At 47.6% G+C, this 7980-nt stretch overlaps 1 long non-coding RNA gene across 1 annotated transcript; it reads right to left on the reverse strand.

Annotated features, from left to right (window-relative positions):
- Positions 1-1409: 1409 nt before the first annotated feature.
- On the reverse strand, positions 1410-7476 carry LOC143832273 (uncharacterized). The gene is made up of 3 exons (XR_013229183.1): positions 7389-7476; positions 2164-2433; positions 1410-1782 (listed from the first exon to the last, which is right to left on the reverse strand). It is a non-coding gene; the product is annotated as an uncharacterized LOC143832273 (long non-coding RNA).
- Positions 7477-7980: the final 504 nt, after the last annotated feature.

Consider the following 7980-nt stretch of genomic DNA (forward strand, 5'->3'; position numbering starts at 1 on the left):
TCTCCGGACCAGGTGTTGGGGACTGCTGCCTTTGACCCACCATCAAGAATCTGGGTGTGATCCTGGATGCTTCCCTATCTGTGGCGGCTCAGATCACAGTCATTGCTCACTGGGCGTTCTTCCATTTACACTAGACCTGGCAGCTTGCACCTTACCTGGTGATTTCTGACATAGTCACTGTGATCCATAGAATCATAGAATCATAGAATCATAGAGTTGGAAGGGGCCATACAGGCCATCTAGTCCAACCCCCTGCTCAACGCAGGATTAGCCCTAAGCATCCTAAAGCATCCAAGAAAAGTGTGTATCCAACCTTTGCTTGAAGACTTCCAGTGAGGGGAACTCACCACCTCCTTAGGCAGCCTATTCCACTGCTGAACTACTCTGATTGTGAAAATTTTTTTCCTGGTATCTAGCCTATATCGTTGTACTTGACGTTTAAACCCATTACTGCGTGTCCTTTCCTCTGCAGCCAACAGAAACAGCATCCTGCCCTCCTCCAAGTGACAACCTTTCAAATACTTAAAGAGGGCTATCATGTCCCCTCTCAACCTCCTTTTCTCCAGGTTGAACATTCCCAAGTCCCTCAACCTATCTTCATAGGGCTTGGTCCCTTGGCCCCAGATCATCTTCGTTGCTCTCCTCTGTACCCTTTCAATTTTATTTACGTCCTTCTTGAAGTGAGGCCTCCAGAACTGCACACAGTACTCCAGGTGTGGTCTGACCAGTGCCGTATACAATGGGACTATGACATCTTGTGATTTTGATGTGATGCCTTTGTTGATACAGCCCAAAATGGCATTTGCCTTTTTTACCGCTGCACCACACTGTCTGCTCATGTTTAGTTTACAATCCATGCAACAGTCACCGCCAGATTAGACTTAAGTGACTCGCTCTACCCAGGGTTACTCTTGAGGCTGCTCCAGAAACTCCAGCTGGTCCAAAATCCGGCTGCTCGGCTCCTGACAAAGAGCCCCATGGAGAACACATATTACACCAGTGCAGTCACGATCCCAGTTGACTCTTCAAATAAACAGACTTGGCATATTCAGCAAAAGCAATTCATTGAAAAGAAACAAACTAATCTCATGATACTTTTTGTTAAGACTAAATTTAATTACGAATACAGATCAATATATTCCCCATCGGCCTCACCCTCATGCCACCTCATTTCGGAAGGTAACCTCACCACCTTTCTAGACCCATTTATTACACCCACGTGCAAACTCCAACCGCCAGACACCAAGGATAAGATAGCTTTAAAGCCTCCTCTCCCCCCAACACCCGTATCCTACACTGAGATTTTTGTAATCAATAAATCTAGACACAGGAGCTGCAGAACACAACTTCTTTATTTGCAACCAAAAATGAAAGCAAGGAAAAAGAATAAATTGAGGGATGGAGTTTATCTCTGCTCCTAATATGGCTTCTTTACTATCGAGTTTACTACATCCCCCTTTAAGTTTTGTTGTTGTTTATTTAAGTCATCCTCCGAATATAGTATTTCAAATACTCTGAAGGTCTTCTTGCACGCCTGGGATAATGGTGTTCTTCCACAGCCTCCTTTTCCTCACGTCTGGAAAGTTCAGGTTCTGTATCTTCCCTCCTCGGTGACCTCGACAGAGACCTCAAAGAACATGGGTCATCTACTTCTGAAATATTGCTGGGGTTCTGGTCTTCCAGGCATTGCTGTTCCTCTCCATGCACGGACTCTTGCACATCGGTTCTTCTGCGGATGTGATCCTGATGTCACTTGAGGACTCTGCCATCCGGTAACCCAATCTGAAAAGACAGAGGCCCTGTCTGTGCTTGGATTCTACCTGGAATCCAGAGAGGTCGGGAGGCACTAAAACTTTTGGTATAGACGTGATCCTGGATTTCCAAATCTCTATCCTTTGATGAGCCTCTTGTGGCGCAGAGTGGTAAGGCAGCAGACATGCTGTTTGAAGCTCTGCCCATGAGGCTGGGAGTTCAATCCCAGCAGCCGGCTCAAGGTTGACTCAGCTTTCCATCCTTCCGAGGTTGGTAAAATGAGTACCCAGCTTGCTTGCTGGGGGGTAAACGGTAATGACTGGAGAAGGCACTGGCAAACCACCCCGTATTGAGTCTGCCATGAAAACGCTAGAGGGCGTCACCCCAAGACATGACCCGGTTTACCTTTACCTTTATCCTTTGAATGGTAATCATGGTTGCCTTTTTGAAGAGTCTGTTTTCTTTGCACTTCCTCTTCTATTTTGGGACACATTAAATCCAGGTGGGCCCGTAACCTTCTCCCCATCAACAACTCAGCAGGACTCACTCCGGAGGTGGTCTGTAGAGTAATTCTATATTTCAGAAGAAATCGAGCCAGTCGTGTCTCCACAGTCCCATTTGACATCTTGTTTATTCCCTCCTTGAATGTTCTGACAGCCCGTTCAGCTAAGCCATTGGAAGCTGATGATAGGGAGATGTTAAAATATGTTTAATTCCACTCTTCCTCAGAAATTCTGTAAATTCCTAGCTAGTGAAATCTGGTGCATTATCTGTGAGAAATACCACTGGAAGTCTGTGACAAGGAAACATCTGTCGAAGTTTATCACATGCTGCGGCTGAAGTTGTGGTGTTCATTGCGTGAACCTCCATCCACTTGGAGTGGGCATCAATTATAATCAAGACCATCTTCCTCAAAATGTCATAGTCCCATTGTATACGGCACTGGTCAGACCACACCTGGAGTACTGTGTGCAGTTCTGGAGGCCTCACTTCAAGAAGGATGTAGATAAAATTGAAAAGGTACAGAGGAGAGCGACGAGGATGATCTGGGGCCAAGGGACCAAACCCTATGAAGATAGGTTGAGGGACTTGGGAATGTTCAGCCGGGAGAAAAGGAGGTTGAGAGGGGACATGATAGCCCTCTTTAAGTATTTGAAAGGTTGTCACTTGGAGGAGGGCAGGATGCTGTTTCTGTTGGCTGCAGAGGAGAGGACACGCAGTAATGGGTTTAAACTTCAAGTACAACGATATAGGCTAGATACCAGGAAAAAATTTTCACAGTGAGAGTAATTCAGCAGTGGAATAGGCTGCCTAAGGAGGTGGTGAGCTCCCCCTCACTGGCAGTCTTCAAGCAAAGGTTGGATACACACTTTTCTTGGATGCTTTAGGATGCTTTGGGCTGATCCTGCGTTGAGCAGGGGGTTGGACTAGATGGCCTCTATGGCCCCTTCCAACTCTATGATTCTATGATTCTATGAAAAATGGTCCTGCAAAATCTAGATGAAGCCAAAACCAAGGTTTCCCTCCCAGGGGTGTAAAGGAGCCAATGCTGGTGCCTGCTGGTGGTACTGACATTGGGCACATTGCTTGCATTCTTGTTGGAAAATCTAAATCCTTTTGCAAACCTGGGAGCCTTTTGTCTCCAGGCTTCTCACGATGCACTAAGCCTCGCAAGAGGGAATAAGTTTTGCTGCCACAGAGGCTGCTTTCTGTTCAGGGGCATCAGTGATTCTATTAGCTAAAAATAGTGATCTAATCGTTCCATATATAGTTGCCATTCCTCCTTTTCTGAATCAAATTTCCTCAATTTTGCCATATGAAGCCATGTTTGCACCTTCGTCGCCAATTTTGTAATCAGTAAATCTAGATACTCACAGGAGCTGCAGAGCACAACTTCTTTATTTGCAGCCAAGCTCCAACTAACTTGGGAAAAAATGAAAGCAAGGAAAAAGAATAAATTGAGGGGTGGAGTTTCCCCCCATTTCCTAAGAAGGCTTCAGATAACTCTTTACTATCAAGTTTACTACAGAGATCACAGTGAAACTCTAAACCAGGAGTAGTCAAACTATGGCCCTCCAGATGTCCATGGACTACAATTCCCAGGAGACCCTGCCAGCATTTGCTGGCAGGGGCTCCTGGGAATTGTAGTCCACGGACATCTGGAGGGCCGCAGTTTGACTACCCCTGCTCTAAACAACCCCATACTCCCAGATTGTCATGTACTGAAATAAAGTCTCCATAAAAACAGGCAAACTTTGTTTTTCCCCCCTTTATAATCACAGAATAATTTTCAGCAGGAGGCCCACATAGATCTAGCTTCAGTTTAAGGTTGCTATTCTGAATGGGGAGTTTGGGGTGGGCGGGGTTAGAGGAGGGGAGGACCTCAGCCCCATACAATTCCAGAGCACCCACCCTTCAAAACAGCAATTTTCTTCCAGGGAAACTGATCCTGATTGTCTGCAGATTAACTGTAATAGCAGGAGATCTCCAGGCCCCACCTGGAGCTGGCAATCCTACGTTTGGCTAGCCCTGCCGGAAGCTTTTGGGAAAGTCAGGGCTCTCAGAAGGTCTCGATAACCCTTCTCCTTTCACCATCCGAGGCCTCCGTCAGCCAGATGGCTTCTGGTTTCTGCCTCAGATGGGTTTCTTTTTTCTTGGCCTGGGAGCCGGAGGGGGAGAGAAAAAGGGGCCTTCTCCCAGCCACGAGGCTTAGCGCGTAAGCTGTAGGAGCACGGCCGGATGCCAAGAACCACGTCCAGCCAAGGGACGAGGGTGCTTGGCTGTTCAGGTCTTTGTATGCTGCACAGCAGAACGCAGAGGAGCGAAGCCAATTGGTTTGGCTCCTCACCGCTCCTTAGGAGGGGCAGCGGCGTGGCCAGAGATGGACAGAGAGCAAGTGTCTGCAGGCGAGAAGGTGTCATCCCTGCGAAACCGCTGGCAGCAGCTGAGCCAGAAATAGCTGAGGGCCCCCAGCGAGATCCTAGCCCTTATGTGGAGAAGTTTATGGGGGGAGAAAACCGGTTTGCACCTGGCTTCCCTTCTAAGGTTGAGAGGGAAACGGTGCGTGTGGGGAGGGATGAAATGAAGCCGAAATCTCCATCCATTCCTGGGAGATCAGCAATTTGCGCACAAGTGCAGACTTTAAGTTCTCAAAGATCACGGGCCCTGCATTGAACACGAAGCCCTTGCCAGACAGGGTAGCACCTCAGGGGAAACCTCTTGAGGGAAAGCAAGGAGATTTGCGGGTTCTCTCAGGGGCCGTCTCACACAATTCTAGATCGCTGCCTGATTTTATCTTCAACTGACGGGGACTTTTGGGAGGTTCAGACCAAGGGTCCATCCTGTTCCTAGTAGGTCAAATGCTTCTGTGTAACTCCCAAACTATGGCGCCAGGAGCCCCCCTCTGTGTTTTTTGGCTCCAGCAGCTGGTATTCTGAGGTATACTCTCTCTGTTCGCAAGTTATCTACAATCCCTGTGCTTGATTTTTGTTTATATGCGAGTTGTCGTTTTACATTCAGCACACGTACCAGCTGAATGTGTGATTGAAATTCCAGATTTATCCAGGAAATGGTCTCCGATTTCATTTGCAAAGTGAACATGCATTGGCTGTTTCTCACAGACGGATGGACGTGCAGGATGTAAAACAAGCAATAAATTGATCCAGAAAGGAGGGATGATGGGGGGAATGGCAGATGACAGATCCACATGAATTCAGGCAAGTTCCCTTTTCATGCCTTCTGAGCCAGTGATCATTTTCGTATCTTGTGGCTTTGGGCACAAGCTCTTGGGCGTCTCTCAGTAGGGTTGCCACCTCCAGGTCGTACCTGGAGATCTCCTACTATTACAGTTGATCTCCAGATGGCCAAAATTGTTTCCGTGGAGAAAACACGGCCGCTTGGAGGATCAACTCTATGGCTGCTGACATTGCGCCCTTCCCCTCACCCTGCCCTTCTCAGGCTCCAAACCCCGAAATATCCAGGAATTTCCCAACCTGGAGCTGGATTCTTGCATATGCATTTTGCACATTGCTGATGCAGTTATAGTTCTGTGACTTGTGTTCATTTAATCCAGAATACTGTCCACGGAATTGTTATGCAGTTTTGACCCCTGGGACAGGAAACTTCCTTGAAGTTTGGAAGTGGGGCCTCAATAGTCCAAGGGGTGAGAGGAGTAAAGAGTGCCCACCAGTCCCATGGGACCCAGCTTGGCTCTGTTCCCCTCCCACCCTCCCAGTTGTTTCTCCAGAGGAACTGGTGCCTGGAGATAGGTTGTTATTCCTGAAGAGCTCCAAGCCCGACCCCCCCCCCAGAGATTGGCAACCCAGCTGGCTGCACATGGAGGAGGAGTGGGGGATCAAACCTGGCTCTCGAGATTAGAGTCTGCTACTCTTTAACCCGTTCCCCAAGCTGGGTTGCATTTCTTTTGTGCATTTGATGTAGAACATAAGATGTGCCCTGCTGGATCCAAACAGTGATCCATCTCGTCCAGCATCCTCACTCAAAACAGTAGCTGGCCAGTTCCTCTGGAGGGCCAACAGGGGACAGATGTTGCCACTGGCTCTGGGATTCAGGGCATTAATGCCTCTGAGTATGGAGGTCTCCCTCAGTCACAATGGTCAGTAACCACTGATAGACTTATCCTCCATGACTCTATTTAATCCCCTTTTAAAGCTGTTTATCTCTGTGACTCTCAGTACAGCCTCTGAAAGTGGAGTCCACATTTTAATCGATCTCTGTGTAAAATAGTATTTCTTTTTGTCCATCCTGAACCTACAGCCCATCAGCTTTGTTGTCTGTTCTTGGGAGAGGGATAAAAATGTCTATCAACTCTCTCCACCGTATTATTTTATATATAAAAGTAGTATCAAAGCCCAGGAGGGCGTGAGAAGGTGGGCATGGCTCCCTGTGGCCCACAAAGTGGGCTAAAGGGAATGGGAAGCTTCCCCCCCCCCCCCGGCAGCCATAGGGCTCTGCGTCCCGCAGGGAAGCTGCAAACTCCCCCCCCCCCCCAGCTCCCTCCCAGCAGGAGCGTACCTGCGGGCTGCAAAGCCCTGTAACTGCCTCTCTCCTCTTGGGTGACAATGGAGGCCGCAGCCACAAGGCTTCTAGCAGGCAAGGAGGGAAGGTGGGAACTGGAAGGAGAGGGCCAATCAGGGTGGACCTGGATGGACAGGGCCCTGGACAGTCTCCTCCCAGGAGGCTGTTTCCCAAATATATAAGGGAGCGATATAAGGGAGCGAAAAGGATGACCCTCCTTAGTCTCTTTTCTAAACTGAAAAGTCCCAGGCTCTTCAGCTTTTCCTCATAGGGATGGTGCTCCAACCCCCAAATCATCTTCACTGCTTTCTTCTGTCATTGTTCTGTTATCAAATCTAGGCCAGTCTCCTGAATTTATGCAATGTAAGAGGGGCAACAAGGGAGATGCTCCTCAGTGTATATGAAGAGATTATCTGGTCAAAAATCTTAGGCAGAGGGGATTCTTAAAAATTAATAAAAAGGATTTTTATTAAAACAAATAAAAAAGGGTTCCTGACAACATACATTCAATTTAAGCTAAATGCAACCATACAGATGAAAATAAAAAGATGATTGGGTGTGATAGGGGTAGAATTTGGGTCAAAGAAAATTATGTTTACCATCCAATGAAAAGAGAAGTAGTCCGGAAGTAGCAGCCCACCAGCAAGCTGGGCTTCGCGTAAGGAACAGCTAAGCAAAAGAACAGATATGGCTTGTCACTGTTTCCTTTTATAGTGAATTTTGTACCTTGGGGCTAAGAACAGAGTCCTGAGACAATGTCTGACAGGATTAATTGAGCAATGTCAAAGAAATGGAGGCTTCATTAATGGGCATCCCAGATTTTGTTAAAGAAACTCTAATGGGCTCCAGGAGGATCGTGGCATGTTGGTGACATCTGCATTTTGACCGGAAGCGGGAGTTCAGGTGTGCTGGTCCCGCTGCTAGTTGTGAATTTCCTGCATTCTGCAGGGAGTTGAACTAGATAACCCTGGAGGTACCTTCCAACTCTATGATTCTGATTGGGTTTTGCTGTGCCAGTGATTAGAGGACAGGAAGAAGCTGCCAGAAGAATTATTTCATCAGGAAGAGGCATTAAGGAAAAACAATACAGGGTCATTGGTAAGATCAGCCAGTAGCCAGGTGTTGTCCTATCCCTTTGTTCCTACTGTGCCAGGAGTGGGGGAAGAGCAAACTGCTCAGCCTTGTGTGCAA

This window comes from Paroedura picta, chromosome 1, assembly GCF_049243985.1.
Source record: "Paroedura picta isolate Pp20150507F chromosome 1, Ppicta_v3.0, whole genome shotgun sequence".
Lineage (NCBI taxonomy): Eukaryota > Metazoa > Chordata > Lepidosauria > Squamata > Gekkonidae > Paroedura > Paroedura picta.